Source organism: Amia ocellicauda, chromosome 2 (assembly GCF_036373705.1).
Source record: "Amia ocellicauda isolate fAmiCal2 chromosome 2, fAmiCal2.hap1, whole genome shotgun sequence".
NCBI classification, from domain to species: domain Eukaryota; kingdom Metazoa; phylum Chordata; class Actinopteri; order Amiiformes; family Amiidae; genus Amia; species Amia ocellicauda.
Window position 1 is genome coordinate 57,737,788 of NC_089851.1, and position 18,018 is coordinate 57,755,805.

At 50.9% G+C, this 18,018-nt stretch overlaps 8 non-coding genes across 8 annotated transcripts; all 8 read left to right on the plus strand.

The window, feature by feature from the left end:
- Positions 1-1,833: 1,833 nt before the first annotated feature.
- Positions 1,834-1,905, plus strand: trnap-ugg (transfer RNA proline (anticodon UGG)). Its single transcript has one exon. It is a non-coding gene; the product is annotated as a tRNA-Pro (tRNA).
- Positions 1,906-5,933: 4,028 nt separating this feature from the next.
- trnap-ugg (transfer RNA proline (anticodon UGG)) lies at positions 5,934-6,005 on the plus strand. Its single transcript has one exon. It is a non-coding gene; the product is annotated as a tRNA-Pro (tRNA).
- Positions 6,006-7,098: 1,093 nt separating this feature from the next.
- On the plus strand, positions 7,099-7,170 carry trnap-agg (transfer RNA proline (anticodon AGG)). Its single transcript has one exon. It is a non-coding gene; the product is annotated as a tRNA-Pro (tRNA).
- Positions 7,171-8,850: 1,680 nt separating this feature from the next.
- Positions 8,851-8,922, plus strand: trnap-ugg (transfer RNA proline (anticodon UGG)). The gene has a single exon. It is a non-coding gene; the product is annotated as a tRNA-Pro (tRNA).
- Positions 8,923-10,590: 1,668 nt separating this feature from the next.
- On the plus strand, positions 10,591-10,662 carry trnap-ugg (transfer RNA proline (anticodon UGG)). Its single transcript has one exon. It is a non-coding gene; the product is annotated as a tRNA-Pro (tRNA).
- Positions 10,663-11,761: 1,099 nt separating this feature from the next.
- Positions 11,762-11,833, plus strand: trnap-agg (transfer RNA proline (anticodon AGG)). Its single transcript has one exon. It is a non-coding gene; the product is annotated as a tRNA-Pro (tRNA).
- A 1,096-nt stretch (positions 11,834-12,929) lies between these two features.
- trnap-agg (transfer RNA proline (anticodon AGG)) lies at positions 12,930-13,001 on the plus strand. Its single transcript has one exon. It is a non-coding gene; the product is annotated as a tRNA-Pro (tRNA).
- Positions 13,002-14,684: 1,683 nt separating this feature from the next.
- Positions 14,685-14,756, plus strand: trnap-agg (transfer RNA proline (anticodon AGG)). Its single transcript has one exon. It is a non-coding gene; the product is annotated as a tRNA-Pro (tRNA).
- The last annotated feature ends 3,262 nt before the right edge of the window (positions 14,757-18,018 follow it).

An 18,018-nucleotide genomic window follows, 5' to 3' on the forward strand; every position in this document is an offset into this window, starting at 1 on the left:
CTCCCGGTCTGCCCCAAAGCAGTTACGCGCTTGCCCAGCAGAAACTGCGACACCCTCCGTTAACTTGGCTCGTTGGTCTAGGGGTATGATTCTTGCTGAGGGTGTTAGAGGCCCTGGGTTCAACTCCAGGACGAGCCCACTTGGCCCCACTTTGCAGTCACCGAAGTGTTTGTTCGTTTGCTCTTGAAGGCTGGCTTCTGGGCTCCTCTGCACAAGGGAGGGCTATCGACCTCAGATACTGTTGCCTGTATAGCTGATGGGAAATCAGACTGTCATCTGTGTGTTTTGTTTTCTTTAAAGAAAATGTGTTTTTTACAAGTTCGTTGTTGTTGTTGTTGTTGTTGAGGAGGAGGTGGAGGACATGTAGTGTGTTGTTGAGGAGGAGGAGGACGAAATGTGGTTTGCCGGCTTGTTATGGAGACCTTTGCTGAACGTGTACTCCTGAGCTGCACCAAAGGAGAGGCATTCTTTTCAGTTGTTTGCGGGCCTGCTGAACCATGCTCTCAGTGCTGTCTCACTGGGGATGGCATTACCATTCTGGAAAGACACGTCAGCGCTACAGTCCATGCTATCAGTCAGTGAGCGTAGGTCTCCCGGTCTGCCCCAAAGCAGTTACGCGCTTGCCCAGCAGAAACTGCGACACCCTCCGTTAACTTGGCTCGTTGGTCTAGGGGTATGATTCTTGCTGAGGGTGTTAGAGGCCCTGGGTTCAACTCCAGGACGAGCCCACTTGGCCCCACTTTGCAGTCACTGAAGTGTTTGTTCGTTTGCTCTTGAAGGCTGGCTTCTGGGCTCCTCTGCACAAGGGAGGGCTATCGACCTCAGATACTGTTGCCTGTATAGCTGATGGGAAATCAGACTGTCATCTGTGTGTTTTGTTTTCTTTAAAGAAAATGTGTTTTTTACAAGTTCGTTGTTGTTGTTGTTGTTGTTGAGGAGGAGGAGGAGGACATGTAGTGTGTTGTTGAGGAGGAGGAGGACGAAATGTGGTTTGCCGGCTTGTTATGGAGACCTTTGCTGAACGTGTACTCCTGAGCTGCACCAAAGGAGAGGCATTCTTTTCAGTTGTTTGCGGGCCTGCTGAACAATGCTCTCAGTGCTGTCTCACTGGGGATGGCGTTACCATTCTGGAAAGACACGTCAGCGCTACAGTCCATGCTATCAGTCAGTGAGCGTAGGTCTCCCGGTCTGCCCCAAAGCAGTTACGCGCTTGCCCAGCAGAAACTGCGACACCCTCCGTTAACTTGGCTCGTTGGTCTAGAGGTATGATTCTTGCTGAGGGTGTGAGAGGCCCTGGGTTCAACTCCAGGACGAGCCCACTTGGCCCCACTTTGCAGTCACTGAAGTGTTTGTTCGTTTGCTCTTGAAGGCTGGCTTCTGGGCTCATCTGCACAAGGGAGGGCTATCGACCTCAGATACTGTTGCCTGTAAAGCTGATGGGAAATCAGACTGTCATCTGTGTGTTTTGTTTTCTTTAAAGAAAATGTGTTTTTTACAAGTTCGTTGTTGTTGTTGTTGTTGAGGAGGAGGAGGAGGACATGTAGTGTGTTGTTGAGGAGGAGGAGGACGAAATGTGGTTTGCCGGCTTGTTATGGAGACCTTTGCTGAACGTGTACTCCTGAGCTGCACCAAAGGAGAGGCATTCTTTTCAGTTGTTTGCGGGCCTGCTGAACAATGCTCTCAGTGCTGTCTCACTGGGGATGGCGTTAGCATTCTGGAAAGACACGTCAGCGCTACAGTCCATGCTATCAGTCAGTGAGCGTAGGTCTCCCGGTCTGCCCCAAAGCAGTTACGCGCTTGCCCAGCAGAAACTGTGAAACTGTCAGATAACTTGGCTCGTTGGTCTAGGGGTATGATTCTCGCTTTGGGTGTGAGAGGTCCCGGGTTCAACTCCCGGACGAGCCCGCTTGGCCCTGCTTTGCATTATCTGAAGCATTCGTTTGTTCTCTCTCGATGCTTGGCTTCTGGGCTCCTCTGCACCAGGGAGGTCTTTCAACCTCAGATACTGTTGGCTGTGTAGCTGATGGGAAATCAGACTGTCATCTGTGTGTTTTGTTTTCTTTAAAGAAAATGTGTATTTTACAAGTTCGTTGTTGTTGTTGAGGAGGAGGAGGACATGTAGTGTGTTGTTGAGGAGGAGGAGGACGAAATGTGGTTTGCCGGCTTGTTATGGAGACCTTTGCTGAACGTGTACTCCTGAGCTGCACCAAAGGAGAGGCATTCTTTTCAGTTGTTTGCGGGCCTGCTGAACAATGCTCTCAGTGCTGTCTCACTGGGGATGGCGTTACCATTCTGGAAAGACACGTCAGCGCTACAGTCCATGCTATCAGTCAGTGAGCGTAGGTCTCCCGGTCTGCCCCAAAGCAGTTACGCGCTTGCCCAGCAGAAACTGCGACACCCTCCGTTAACTTGGCTCGTTGGTCTAGGGGTATGATTCTTGCTGAGGGTGTGAGAGGCCCTGGGTTCAACTCCAGGACGAGCCCACTTGGCCCCACTTTGCAGTCACCGAAGTGTTTGTTCATTTGCTCTTGAAGGCTGGCTTCTGGGCTCCTCTGCACAAGGGAGGGCTATCGACCTCAGATACTGTTGCCTGTAAAGCTGATGGGAAATCAGACTGTCATCTGTGTGTTTTGTTTTCTTTAAAGAAAATGTGTTTTTTAGAAGTTCGTTGTTGTTGTTGTTGTTGAGGAGGAGGAGGAGGACATGTAGTGTGTTGTTGAGGAGGAGGAGGACGAAATGTGGTTTGCCGGCTTGTTATGGAGACCTTTGCTGAACGTGTACTCCTGAGCTGCACCAAAGGAGAGGCATTCTTTTCAGTTGTTTGCGGGCCTGCTGAACCATGCTCTCAGTGCTGTCTCACTGGGGATACGGTTACCATTCTGGAAAGACACTTCAGCGCTACAGTCCATGCTATCAGTCAGTGAGCGTAGGTCTCCCGGTCTGCCCCAAAGCAGTTACGCGCTTGCCCAGCAGAAACTGCGACACCCTCCGTTAACTTGGCTCGTTGGTCTAGGGGTATGATTCTTGCTGAGGGTGTGAGAGGCCCTGGGTTCAACTCCAGGACGAGCCCACTTGGCCCCACTTTGCAGTCACCGAAGTGTTTGTTCGTTTGCTCTTGAAGGCTGGCTTCTGGGCTCCTCTGCACAAGGGAGGGCTATCGACCTCAGATACTGTTGCCCGTATAGCTGATGGGAAATCAGACTGTCATCTGTGTGTTTTGTTTTCTTATAAGAAAATGTGTTTTTTACAAGTTCGTTGTTGTTGTTGTTGTTGTTGTTGAGGAGGAGGTGGAGGACATGTAGTGTGTTGTTGAGGAGGAGGAGGACGAAATGTGGTTTGCCGGCTTGTTATGGAGACCTTTGCTGAACGTGTACTCCTGAGCTGCACCAAAGGAGAGGCATTCTTTTCAGTTGTTTGCGGGCCTGCTGAACCATGCTCTCAGTGCTGTCTCACTGGGGATGGCGTTACCATTCTGGAAAGACACGTCAGCGCTACAGTCCATGCTATCAGTCAGTGAGCGTAGGTCTCCCGGTCTGCCCCAAAGCAGTTACGCGCTTGCCCAGCAGAAACTGTGACACTGTCAGATAACTTGGTTCGTTGGTCTAGGGGTATGATTCTCGCTTTGGGTGCGAGAGGTCCCAGGTTCAACTCCCGGACGAGCCCGCTTGGCCCTGCTTTGCATTCTCTGAAGCATTCGTTTGTTCTCTCTCGATGCTTGGCTTCTGGGCTCCTCTGCACCAGGGAGGTCTTTCAACCTCAGATACTGTTGGCTGTGTAGCTGATGGGAAATCAGACTGTCATCTGTGTGTTTTGTTTTCTTTAAAGAAAATGTGTATTTTACAAGTTCGTTGTTGTTGTTGAGGAGGAGGAGGACATGTAGTGTGTTGTTGAGGAGGAGGAGGACGAAATGTGGTTTGCCGGCTTGTTATGGAGACCTTTGCTGAACGTGTACTCCTGAGCTGCACCAAAGGAGAGGCATTCTTTTCAGTTGTTTGCGGGCCTGCTGAACAATGCTCTCAGTGCTGTCTCACTGGGGATGGCGTTACCATTCTGGAAAGACACGTCAGCGCTACAGTCCATGCTATCAGTCAGTGAGCGTAGGTCTCCCGGTCTGCCCCAAAGCAGTTACGCGCTTGCCCAGCAGAAACTGCGACACCCTCCGTTAACTTGGCTCGTTGGTCTAGGGGTATGATTCTTGCTGAGGGTTTTAGAGGCCCTGGGTTCAACTCCAGGACGAGCCCACTTGGCCCCACTTTGCAGTCACCGAAGTGTTTGTTCATTTGCTCTTGAAGGCTGGCTTCTGGGCTCCTCTGCACAAGGGAGGGCTATCGACCTCAGATACTGTTGCCTGTAAAGCTGATGGGAAATCAGACTGTCATCTGTGTGTTTTGTTTTCTTTAAAGAAAATGTGTTTTTTACAAGTTCGTTGTTGTTGTTGTTGTTGAGGAGGAGGAGGAGGACATGTAGTGTGTTGTTGAGGAGGAGGAGGACGAAATGTGGTTTGCCGGCTTGTTATGGAGACCTTTGCTGAACGTGTACTCCTGAGCTGCACCAAAGGAGAGGCATTTTTTTCAGTTGTTTGCGGGCCTGCTGAACCATGCTCTCAGTGCTGTCTCACTGGGGATACGGTTACCGTTCTGGAAAGACACTTCAGCGCTACAGTCCATGCTATCAGTCAGTGAGCGTAGGTCTCCCGGTCTGCCCCAAAGCAGTTACGCGCTTGCCCAGCAGAAACTGCGACACCCTCCGTTAACTTGGCTCGTTGGTCTAGGGGTATGATTCTTGCTGAGGGTGTGAGAGGCCCTGGGTTCAACTCCAGGACGAGCCCACTTGGCCCCACTTTGCAGTCACCGAAGTGTTTGTTCGTTTGCTCTTGAAGGCTGGCTTCTGGGCTCCTCTGCACAAGGGAGGGCTATCGACCTCAGATACTGTTGCCCGTATAGCTGATGGGAAATCAGACTGTCATCTGTGTGTTTTGTTTTCTTTAAAGAAAATGTGTTTTTTACAAGTTCGTTGTTGTTGTTGTTGTTGTTGTTGAGGAGGAGGTGGAGGACATGTAGTGTGTTGTTGAGGAGGAGGAGGACGAAATGTGGTTTGCCGGCTTGTTATGGAGACCTTTGCTGAACGTGTACTCCTGAGCTGCACCAAAGGAGAGGCATTCTTTTCAGTTGTTTGCGGGCCTGCTGAACCATGCTCTCAGTGCTGTCTCACTGGGGATACGGTTACCGTTCTGGAAAGACACTTCAGCGCTACAGTCCATGCTATCAGTCAGTGAGCGTAGGTCTCCCGGTCTGCCCCAAAGCAGTTACGCGCTTGCCCAGCAGAAACTGCGACACCCTCCGTTAACTTGGCTCGTTGGTCTAGGGGTATGATTCTTGCTGAGGGTGTTAGAAGCCCTGGGTTCAACTCCAGGACGAGCCCACTTGGCCCCACTTTGCAGTCACCGAAGTGTTTGTTCGTTTGCTCTTGAAGGCTGGCTTCTGGGCTCCTCTGCACAAGGGAGGGCTATCGACCTCAGATACTGTTGCCTGTATAGCTGATGGGAAATCAGACTGTCATCTGTGTGTTTTGTTTTCTTTAAAGAAAATGTGTATTTTACAAGTTCGTTGTTGTTGTTGAGGAGGAGGAGGAGCAGGACATGTAGTGTGTTGTTGAGGAGGAGGAGGACGAAATGTGGTTTGCCGGCTTGTTATGGAGACCTTTGCTGAACGTGTACTCCTGAGCTGCACCAAAGGAGAGGCATTCTTTTCAGTTGTTTGCGGGCCTGCTGAACCATGCTCTCAGTGCTGTCTCACTGGGGATGGCGTTACCATTCTGGAAAGACACGTCAGCGCTACAGTCCATGCTATCAGTCAGTGAGCGTAGGTCTCCCGGTCTGCCCCAAAGCAGTTACGCGCTTGCCCAGCAGAAACTGTGACACTGTCAGATAACTTGGCTCGTTGGTCTAGGGGTATGATTCTCGCTTTGGGTGCGAGAGGTCCCGGGTTCAACTCCCGGACGAGCCCGCTTGGCCCTGCTTTGCATTCTCTGAAGCATTCGTTTGTTCTCTCTCGATGCTTGGCTTCTGGGCTCCTCTGCACCAGGGAGGTCTTTCAACCTCAGATACTGTTGGCTGTGTAGCTGATGGGAAATCAGACTGTCATCTGTGTGTTTTGTTTTCTTTAAAGAAAATGTGTATTTTACAAGTTCGTTGTTGTTGTTGAGGAGGAGGAGGACATGTAGTGTGTTGTTGAGGAGGAGGAGGACGAAATGTGGTTTGCCGGCTTGTTATGGAGACCTTTGCTGAACGTGTACTCCTGAGCTGCACCAAAGGAGAGGCATTCTTTTCAGTTGTTTGCGGGCCTGCTGAACCATGCTCTCAGTGCTGTCTCACTGGGGATACGGTTACCGTTCTGGAAAGACACTTCAGCGCTACAGTCCATGCTATCAGTCAGTGAGCGTAGGTCTCCCGGTCTGCCCCAAAGCAGTTACGCGCTTGCCCAGCAGAAACTGCGACACCCTCCGTTAACTTGGCTCGTTGGTCTAGGGGTATGATTCTTGCTGAGGGTGTTAGAAGCCCTGGGTTCAACTCCAGGACGAGCCCACTTGGCCCCACTTTGCAGTCACCGAAGTGTTTGTTCTTTTGCTCTTGAAGGCTGGCTTCTGGGCTCCTCTGCACAAGGGAGGGCTATCGACCTCAGATACTGTTGCCTGTATAGCTGATGGGAAATCAGACTGTCATCTGTGTGTTTTGTTTTCTTTAAAGAAAATGTGTTTTTTACAAGTTCGTTGTTGTTGTTGTTGTTGTTGAGGAGGAGGAGGAGGACATGTAGTGTGTTGTTGAGGAGGAGGACGAAATGTGGTTTGCCGGCTTGTTATGGAGACCTTTGCTGAACGTGTACTCCTGAGCTGCACCAAAGGAGAGGCATTCTTTTCAGTTGTTTGCGGGCCTGCTGAACCATGCTCTCAGTGCTGTCTCACTGGGGATGGCGTTACCATTCTGGAAAGATACGTCAGCGCTACAGTCCATGCTATCAGTCAGTGAGCGTAGGTCTCCCGGTCTGCCCCAAAGCAGTTACGCGCTTGCCCAGCAGAAACTGCGACACGCTCCGTTAACTTGGCTCGTTGGTCTAGGGGTATGATTCTCGCTTAGGGTGCGAGAGGTCCCGGGTTCAACTCCCGGACGAGCCCGCTTGGCACTGCTTTGCATTCTCTGAAGCATTAGGTTGTTCTCTCTCGATGCTTGGCTTCTGGGCTCCTCTGCACCAGGGAGGTCTTTCAACCTCAGATACTGTTGGCTGTGTAGCTGATGGGAAATCAGACTGTCATCTGTGTGTTTTGTTTTCTTTAAAGAAAATGTGTATTTTACAAGTTCGTTGTTGTTGTTGAGGAGGAGGAGGACATGTAGTGTGTTGTTGAGGAGGAGGAGGACGAAATGTGGTTTGCCGGCTTGTTATGGAGACCTTTGCTGAACGTGTACTCCTGAGCTGCACCAAAGGAGAGGCATTCTTTTCAGTTGTTTGCGGGCCTGCTGAACCATGCTCTCAGTGCTGTCTCACTGGGGATGGCGTTACCATTCTGGAAAGACACGTCAGCGCTACAGTCCATGCTATCAGTCAGTGAGCGTAGGTCTCCCGGTCTGCCCCAAAGCAGTTACGCGCTTGCCCAGCAGAAACTGCGACACCCTTCGTTAACTTGGCTCGTTGGTCTAGGGGTATGATTCTTGCTGAGGGTGTGAGAGGCCCTGGGTTCAACTCCAGGACGAGCCCACTTGGCCCCACTTTGCAGTCACCGAAGTGTTTGTTCGTTTGCTCTTGAAGGCTGGCTTCTGGGCTCCTCTGCACAAGGGAGGGCTATCGACCTCAGATACTGTTGCCTGTAAAGCTGATGGGAAATCAGACTGTCATCTGTGTGTTTTGTTTTCTTTAAAGAAAATGTGTTTTTTACAAGTTCGTTGTTGTTGTTGTTGTTGAGGAGGAGGAGGAGGACATGTAGTGTGTTGTTGAGGAGGAGGAGGACGAAATGTGGTTTGCCGGCTTGTTATGGAGACCTTTGCTGAACGTGTACTCCTGAGCTGCACCAAAGGAGAGGCATTCTTTTCAGTTGTTTGCGGGCCTGCTGAACCATGCTCTCAGTGCTGTCTCACTGGGGATACGGTTACCGTTCTGGAAAGACACTTCAGCGCTACAGTCCATGCTATCAGTCAGTGAGCGTAGGTCTCCCGGTCTGCCCCAAAGCAGTTACGCGCTTGCCCAGCAGAAACTGCGACACCCTCCGTTAACATGGCTCGTTGGTCTAGGGGTATGATTCTTGCTGAGGGTGTGAGAGGCCCTGGGTTCAACTCCAGGACGAGCCCACTTGGCCCCACTTTGCAGTCACCGAAGTGTTTGTTCGTTTGCTCTTGAAGGCTGGCTTCTGGGCTCCTCTGCACAAGGGAGGGCTATCGACCTCAGATACTGTTGCCCGTATAGCTGATGGGAAATCAGACTGTCATCTGTGTGTTTTGTTTTCTTTAAAGAAAATGTGTTTTTTACAAGTTCGTTGTTGTTGTTGTTGTTGAGGAGGAGGAGGAGGACATGTAGTGTGTTGTTGAGGAGGAGGAGGACGAAATGTGGTTTGCCGGCTTGTTATGGAGACCTTTGCTGAACGTGTACTCCTGAGCTGCACCAAAGGAGAGGCATTCTTTTCAGTTGTTTGCGGGCCTGCTGAACCATGCTCTCAGTGCTGTCTCACTGGGGATGGCGTTACCATTCTGGAAAGACACGTCAGCGCTACAGTCCATGCTATCAGTCAGTGAGCGTAGGTCTCCCGGTCTGCCCCAAAGCAGTTACGCGCTTGCCCAGCAGAAACTGTGACACTGTCAGATAACTTGGCTCGTTGGTCTAGGGGTATGATTCTCGCTTTGGGTGCGAGAGGTCCCGGATTCAACTCCCGGACGAGCCCGCTTGGCCCTGCTTTGCATTCTCTGAAGCATTCGTTTGTTCTCTCTCGATGCTTGGCTTCTGGGCTCCTCTGCACCAGGGAGGTCTTTCAACCTCAGATACTGTTGGCTGTGTAGCTGATGGGAAATCAGACTGTCATCTGTGTGTTTTGTTTTCTTTAAAGAAAATGTGTATTTTACAAGTTCGTTGTTGTTGTTGAGGAGGAGGAGGACATGTAGTGTGTTGTTGAGGAGGAGGAGGACGAAATGTGGTTTGCCGGCTTGTTATGGAGACCTTTGCTGAACGTGTACTCCTGAGCTGCACCAAAGGAGAGGCATTCTTTTCAGTTGTTTGCGGGCCTGCTGAACCATGCTCTCAGTGCTGTCTCACTGGGGATGGCGTTACCATTCTGGAAAGACACGTCAGCGCTACAGTCCATGCTATCAGTCAGTGAGCGTAGGTCTCCCGGTCTGCCCCAAAGCAGTTACGCGCTTGCCCAGCAGAAACTGCGACACCCTTCGTTAACTTGGCTCGTTGGTCTAGGGGTATGATTCTTGCTGAGGGTGTGAGACGCCCTGGGTTCAACTCCAGGACGAGCCCACTTGGCCCCACTTTGCAGTCACCGAAGTGTTTGTTCGTTTGCTCTTGAAGGCTGGCTTCTGGGCTCCTCTGCACAAGGGAGGGCTATCGACCTCAGATACTGTTGCCTGTAAAGCTGATGGGAAATCAGACTGTCATCTGTGTGTTTTGTTTTCTTTAAAGAAAATGTGTTTTTTACAAGTTCGTTGTTGTTGTTGTTGAGGAGGAGGAGGAGGACATGTAGTGTGTTGTTGAGGAGGAGGAGGACGAAATGTGGTTTGCCGGCTTGTTATGGAGACCTTTGCTGAACGTGTACTCCTGAGCTGCACCAAAGGAGAGGCATTCTTTTCAGTTGTTTGCGGGCCTGCTGAACCATGCTCTCAGTGCTGTCTCACTGGGGATACGGTTACCGTTCTGGAAAGACACTTCAGCGCTACAGTCCATGCTATCAGTCAGTGAGCGTAGGTCTCCCGGTCTGCCCCAAAGCAGTTACGCGCTTGCCCAGCAGAAACTGCGACACCCTCCGTTAACTTGGCTCGTTGGTCTAGGGGTATGATTCTTGCTGAGGGTGTGAGAGGCCCTGGGTTCAACTCCAGGACGAGCCCACTTGGCCCCACTTTGCAGTCACCGAAGTGTTTGTTCGTTTGCTCTTGAAGGCTGGCTTCTGGGCTCCTCTGCACCAGGGAGGTCTTTCAACCTCAGATACTGTTGGCTGTGTAGCTGATGGGAAATCAGACTGTCATCTGTGTGTTTTGTTTTCTTTAAAGAAAATGTGTATTTTACAAGTTCGTTGTTGTTGTTGAGGAGGAGGAGGACATGTAGTGTGTTGTTGAGGAGGAGGAGGACGAAATGTGGTTTGCCGGCTTGTTATGGAGACCTTTGCTGAACGTGTACTCCTGAGCTGCACCAAAGGAGAGGCATTCTTTTCAGTTGTTTGCGGGCCTGCTGAACCATGCTCTCAGTGCTGTCTCACTGGGGATGGCGTTACCATTCTGGAAAGACATGTCAGCGCTACAGTCCATGCTATCAGTCAGTGAGCGTAGGTCTCCCGGTCTGCCCCAAAGCAGTTACGCGCTTGCCCAGCAGAAACTGTGACACTGTCAGATAACTTGGCTCGTTGGTCTAGGGGTATGATTCTCGCTTTGGGTGCGAGAGGTCCCGGGTTCAACTCCCGGACGAGCCCGCTTGGCTCTGCTTTGCATTCTCTGAAGCATTCGTTTGTTCTCTCTTGATGCTTGGCTTCTGGGCTCCTCTGCACCAGGGAGGTCTTTCAACCTCAGATACTGTTGGCTGTGTAGCTGATGGGAAATCAGACTGTCATCTGTGTGTTTTGTTTTCTTTAAAGAAAATGTGTATTTTACAAGTTCGTTGTTGTTGTTGTTGAGGAGGAGGAGGACATGTAGTGTGTTGTTGAGGAGGAGGAGGACGAAATGTGGTTTGCCGGCTTGTTATGGAGACCTTTGCTGAACGTGTACTCCTGAGCTGCACCAAAGGAGAGGCATTCTTTTCAGTTGTTTGCGGGCCTGCTGAACCATGCTCTCAGTGCTGTCTCACTGGGGATACGGTTACCGTTCTGGAAAGACACTTCAGCGCTACAGTCCATGCTATCAGTCAGTGAGCGTAGGTCTCCCGGTCTGCCCCAAAGCAGTTACGCGCTTGCCCAGCAGAAACTGCGACACCCTCCGTTAACTTGGCTCGTTGGTCTAGAGGTATGATTCTTGCTGAGGGTGTTAGAGGCCCTGGGTTCAACTCCAGGACGAGCCCACTTGGCCCCACTTTGCAGTCACCGAAGTGTTTGTTCGTTTGCTCTTGAAGGCTGGCTTCTGGGCTCCTCTGCACAAGGGAGGGCTATCGACCTCAGATACTGTTGCCTGTATAGCTGATGGGAAATCAGACTGTCATCTGTGTGTTTTGTTTTCTTTAAAGAAAATGTGTTTTTTACAAGTTCGTTGTTGTTGTTGTTGTTGTTGAGGAGGAGGAGGAGGACATGTAGTGTGTTGTTGAGGAGGAGGAGGACGAAATGTGGTTTGCCGGCTTGTTATGGAGACCTTTGCTGAACGTGTACTCCTGAGCTGCACCAAAGGAGAGGCATTCTTTTCAGTTGTTTGCGGGCCTGCTGAACCATGCTCTCAGTGCTGTCTCACTGGGGATGGCGTTACCATTCTGGAAAGATACGTCAGCGCTACAGTCCATGCTATCAGTCAGTGAGCGTAGGTCTCCCGGTCTGCCCCAAAGCAGTTACGCGCTTGCCCAGCAGAAACTGCGACACGCTCCGTTAACTTGGCTCGTTGGTCTAGGGGTATGATTCTCGCTTAGGGTGCGAGAGGTCCCGGGTTCAACTCCCGGACGAGCCCGCTTGGCTCTGCTTTGCATTCTCTGAAGCATTCGTTTGTTCTCTCTCGATGCTTGGCTTCTGGGCTCCTCTGCACCAGGGAGGTCTTTCAACCTCAGATACTGTTGGCTGTGTAGCTGATGGGAAATCAGACTGTCATCTGTGTGTTTTGTTTTCTTTAAAGAAAATGTGTATTTTACAAGTTCGTTGTTGTTGTTGAGGAGGAGGAGGACATGTAGTGTGTTGTTGAGGAGGAGGAGGACGAAATGTGGTTTGCCGGCTTGTTATGGAGACCTTTGCTGAACGTGTACTCCTGAGCTGCACCAAAGGAGAGGCATTCTTTTCAGTTGTTTGCGGGCCTGCTGAACCATGCTCTCAGTGCTGTCTCACTGGGGATACGGTTACCGTTCTGGAAAGACACTTCAGCGCTACAGTCCATGCTATCAGTCAGTGAGCGTAGGTCTCCCGGTCTGCCCCAAAGCAGTTACGCGCTTGCCCAGCAGAAACTGCGACACCCTCCGTTAACTTGGCTCGTTGGTCTAGGGGTATGATTCTTGCTGAGGGTGTTAGAGGCCCTGGGTTCAACTCCAGGACGAGCCCACTTGGCCCCACTTTGCAGTCACCGAAGTGTTTGTTCGTTTGCTCTTGAAGGCTGGCTTCTGGGCTCCTCTGCACAAGGGAGGGCTATCGACCTCAGAAACTGTTGCCTGTATAGCTGATGGGAAATCAGACTGTCATCTGTGTGTTTTGTTTTCTTTAAAGAAAATGTGTTTTTTACAAGTTCGTTGTTGTTGTTGTTGTTGTTGAGGAGGAGGAGGAGGACATGTAGTGTGTTGTTGAGGAGGAGGAGGACGAAATGTGGTTTGCCGGCTTGTTATGGAGACCTTTGCTGAACGTGTACTCCTGAGCTGCACCAAAGGAGAGGCATTCTTTTCAGTTGTTTGCGGGCCTGCTGAACCATGCTCTCAGTGCTGTCTCACTGGGGATGGCGTTACCATTCTGGAAAGATACGTCAGCGCTACAGTCCATGCTATCAGTCAGTGAGCGTAGGTCTCCCGGTCTGCCCCAAAGCAGTTACGCGCTTGCCCAGCAGAAACTGCGACACGCTCCGTTAACTTGGCTCGTTGGTCTAGGGGTATGATTCTCGCTTAGGGTGCGAGAGGTCCCGGGTTCAACTCCCGGACGAGCCCGCTTGGCTCTGCTTTGCATTCTCTGAAGCATTCGTTTGTTCTCTCTCGATGCTTGGCTTCTGGGCTCCTCTGCACCAGGGAGGTCTTTCAACCTCAGATACTGTTGGCTGTGTAGCTGATGGGAAATCAGACTGTCATCTGTGTGTTTTGTTTTCTTTAAAGAAAATGTGTATTTTACAAGTTCGTTGTTGTTGTTGAGGAGGAGGAGGACATGTAGTGTGTTGTTGAGGAGGAGGAGGACGAAATGTGGTTTGCCGGCTTGTTATGGAGACCTTTGCTGAACGTGTACTCCTGAGCTGCACCAAAGGAGAGGCATTCTTTTCAGTTGTTTGCGGGCCTGCTGAACCATGCTCTCAGTGCTGTCTCACTGGGGATACGGTTACCGTTCTGGAAAGACACTTCAGCGCTACAGTCCATGCTATCAGTCAGTGAGCGTAGGTCTCCCGGTCTGCCCCAAAGCAGTTACGCGCTTGCCCAGCAGAAACTGCGACACGCTCCGTTAACTTGGCTCGTTGGTCTAGGGGTATGATTCTTGCTGAGGTTGTGAGAGGCCCTGGGTTCAACTCCAGGACGAGCCCACTTGGCCCCACTTTGCAGTCACCGAAGTGTTTGTTCGTTTGCTCTTGAAGGCTGTCTTCTGGGCTCCTCTGCACAAGGGAGGGCTATCGACCTCAGATACTGTTGCCTGTAAAGCTGATGGGAAATCAGACTGTCATCTGTGTGTTTTGTTTTCTTTAAAGAAAATGTGTTTTTTACAAGTTCGTTGTTGTTGTTGTTGTTGAGGAGGAGGAGGAGGACATGTAGTGTGTTGTTGAGGAGGAGGAGGACGAAATGTGGTTTGCCGGCTTGTTATGGAGACCTTTGCTGAACGTGTACTCCTGAGCTGCACCAAAGGAGAGGCATTCTTTTCAGTTGTTTGCGGGCCTGCTGAACCATGCTCTCAGTGCTGTCTCACTGGGGATTCGGTTACCGTTCTGGAAAGACACTTCAGCGCTACAGTCCATGCTATCAGTCAGTGAGCGTAGGTCTCCCGGTCTGCCCCAAAGCAGTTACGCGCTTGCCCAGCAGAAACTGCGACACCCTCCGTTAACTTGGCTCGTTGTTCTAGGGGTATGATTCTTGCTGAGGGTGTGAGAGGCCCTGGGTTCAACTCCAGGACGAGCCCACTTGGCCCCACTTTGCAGTCACCGAAGTGTTTGTTCGTTTGCTCTTGAAGGCTGGCTTCTGGGCTCCTCTGCACAAGAGAGGGCTATCGACCTCAGATACTGTTGCCCGTATAGCTGATGGGAAATCAGACTGTCATCTGTGTGTTTTGTTTTCTTTAAAGAAAATGTGTTTTTTACAAGTTCGTTGTTGTTGTTGTTGTTGTTGAGGAGGAGGAGGAGGACATGTAGTGTGTTGTTGAGGAGGAGGAGGACGAAATGTGGTTTGCCGGCTTGTTATGGAGACCTTTGCTGAACGTGTACTCCTGAGCTGCACCAAAGGAGAGGCATTCTTTTCAGTTGTTTGCGGGCCTGCTGAACCATGCTCTCAGTGCTGTCTCACTGGGGATGGCGTTACCATTCTGGAAAGATACGTCAGCGCTACAGTCCATGCTATCAGTCAGTGAGCGTAGGTCTCCCGGTCTGCCCCAAAGCAGTTACGCGCTTGCCCAGCAGAAACTGCGACACGCTCCGTTAACTTGGCTCGTTGGTCTAGGGGTATGATTCTCGCTTAGGGTGCGAGAGGTCCCGGGTTCAACTCCCGGACGAGCCCGCTTGGCTCTGCTTTGCATTCTCTGAAGCATTCGTTTGTTCTCTCTCGATGCTTGGCTTCTGGGCTCCTCTGCACCAGGGAGGTCTTTCAACCTCAGATACTGTTGGCTGTGTAGCTGATGGGAAATCAGACTGTCATCTGTGTGTTTTGTTTTCTTTAAAGAAAATGTGTATTTTACAAGTTCGTTGTTGTTGTTGAGGAGGAGGAGGACATGTAGTGTGTTGTTGAGGAGGAGGAGGACGAAATGTGGTTTGCCGGCTTGTTATGGAGACCTTTGCTGAACGTGTACTCCTGAGCTGCACCAAAGGAGAGGCATTCTTTTCAGTTGTTTGCGGGCCTGCTGAACCATGCTCTCAGTGCTGTCTCACTGGGGATACGGTTACCGTTCTGGAAAGACACTTCAGCGCTACAGTCCATGCTATCAGTCAGTGAGCGTAGGTCTCCCGGTCTGCCCCAAAGCAGTTACGCGCTTGCCCAGCAGAAACTGCGACACCCTCCGTTAACTTGGCTCGTTGGTCTAGGGGTATGATTCTTGCTGAGGGTGTTAGAGGCCCTGGGTTCAACTCCAGGACGAGCCCACTTGGCCCCACTTTGCAGTCACCGAAGTGTTTGTTCGTTTGCTCTTGAAGGCTGGCTTCTGGGCTCCTCTGCACAAGGGAGGGCTATCGACCTCAGATACTGTTGCCCGTATAGCTGATGGGAAATCAGACTGTCATCTGTGTGTTTTGTTTTCTTTAAAGAAAATGTGTTTTTTACAAGTTCGTTGTTGTTGTTGTTGAGGAGGAGGTGGAGGACATGTAGTGTGTTGTTGAGGAGGAGGAGGACGAAATGTGGTTTGCCGGCTTGTTATGGAGACCTTTGCTGAACGTGTACTCCTGAGCTGCACCAAAGGAGAGGCATTCTTTTCAGTTGTTTGCGGGCCTGCTGAACCATGCTCTCAGTGCTGTCTCACTGGGGATGGCGTTACCATTCTGGAAAGACACGTCAGCGCTACAGTCCATGCTATCAGTCAGTGAGCGTAGGTCTCCCGGTCTGCCCCAAAGCAGTTACGCGCTTGCCCAGCAGAAACTGCGACACGCTCCGTTAACTTGGCTCGTTGGTCTAGGGGTATGATTCTTGCTGAGGTTGTGAGAGGCCCTGGGTTCAACTCCAGGACGAGCCCACTTGGCCCCACTTTGCAGTCACCGAAGTGTTTGTTCGTTTGCTCTTGAAGGCTGGCTTCTGGGCTCCTCTGCACAAGGGAGGGCTATCGACCTCAGATACTGTTGCCTGTAAAGCTGATGGGAAATCAGACTGTCATCTGTGTGTTTTGTTTTCTTTAAAGAAAATGTGTTTTTTACAAGTTCGTTGTTGTTGTTGTTGTTGAGGAGGAGGAGGAGGACATGTAGTGTGTTGTTGAGGAGGAGGAGGACGAAATGTGGTTTGCCGGCTTGTTATGGAGACCTTTGCTGAACGTGTACTCCTGAGCTGCACCAAAGGAGAGGCATTCTTTTCAGTTGTTTGCGGGCCTGCTGAACCATGCTCTCAGTGCTGTCTCACTGGGGATTCGGTTACCGTTCTGGAAAGACACTTCAGCGCTACAGTCCATGCTATCAGTCAGTGAGCGTAGGTCTCCCGGTCTGCCCCAAAGCAGTTACGCGCTTGCCCAGCAGAAACTGCGACACCCTCCGTTAACTTGGCTCGTTGTTCTAGGGGTATGATTCTTGCTGAGGGTGTGAGAGGCCCTGGGTTCAACTCCAGGACGAGCCCACTTGGCCCCACTTTGCAGTCACCGAAGTGTTTGTTCGTTTGCTCTTGAAGGCTGGCTTCTGGGCTCCTCTGCACAAGGGAGGGCTATCGACCTCAGATACTGTTGCCCGTATAGCTGATGGGAAATCAGACTGTCATCTGTGTGTTTTGTTTTCTTTAAAGAAAATGTGTTTTTTACAAGTTCGTTGTTGTTGTTGTTGTTGTTGTTGAGGAGGAGGTGGAGGACATGTAGTGTGTTGTTGAGGAGGAGGAGGACGAAATGTGGTTTGCCGGCTTGTTATGGAGACCTTTGCTGAACGTGTACTCCTGAGCTGCACCAAAGGAGAGGCATTCTTTTCAGTTGTTTGCGGGCCTGCTGAACCATGCTCTCAGTGCTGTCTCACTGGGGATGGCGTTACCATTCTGGAAAGACACGTCAGCGCTACAGTCCATGCTATCAGTCAGTGAGCGTAGGTCTCCCGGTCTGCCCCAAAGCAGTTACGCGCTTGCCCAGCAGAAACTGCGACACGCTCCGTTAACTTGGCTCGTTGGTCTAGGGGTATGATTCTTGCTGAGGTTGTGAGAGGCCCTGGGTTCAACTCCAGGACGAGCCCACTTGGCCCCACTTTGCAGTCACCGAAGTGTTTGTTCGTTTGCTCTTGAAGGCTGGCTTCTGGGCTCCTCTGCACAAGGGAGGGCTATCGACCTCAGATACTGTTGCCTGTAAAGCTGATGGGAAATCAGACTGTCATCTGTGTGTTTTGTTTTCTTTAAAGAAAATGTGTTTTTTACAAGTTCGTTGTTGTTGTTGTTGTTGAGGAGGAGGAGGAGGACATGTAGTGTGTTGTTGAGGAGGAGGAGGACGAAATGTGGTTTGCCGGCTTGTTATGGAGACCTTTGCTGAACGTGTACTCCTGAGCTGCACCAAAGGAGAGGCATTCTTTTCAGTTGTTTGCGGGCCTGCTGAACCATGCTCTCAGTGCTGTCTCACTGGGGATTCGGTTACCGTTCTGGAAAGACACTTCAGCGCTACAGTCCATGCTATCAGTCAGTGAGCGTAGGTCTCCCGGTATGCCCCAAAGCAGTTACGCGCTTGCCCAGCAGAAACTGCGACACGCTCCGTTAACTTGGCTCGTTGGTCTAGGGGTATGATTCTCGCTTAGGGTGCGAGAGGTCTCGGGTTCAACTCCCGGACGAGCCCGCTTGGCACTGCTTTGCATTCTCTGAAGCATTCGTTTGTTCTCTCTCGATGCTTGGTTTCTGGGCTCCTCTGCACCAGGGAGGTCTTTCAACCTCAGATACTGTTGGCTGTGTAGCTGATGGGAAATCAGACTGTCATCTGTGTGTTTTGTTTTCTTTAAAGAAAATGTGTTTTTTACAAGTTCGTTGTTGTTGTTGTTGTTGTTGTTGAGGAGGAGGTGGAGGACATGTAGTGTGTTGTTGAGGAGGAGGAGGACGAAATGTGGTTTGCCGGCTTGTTATGGAGACCTTTGCTGAACGTGTACTCCTGAGCTGCACCAAAGGAGAGGCATTC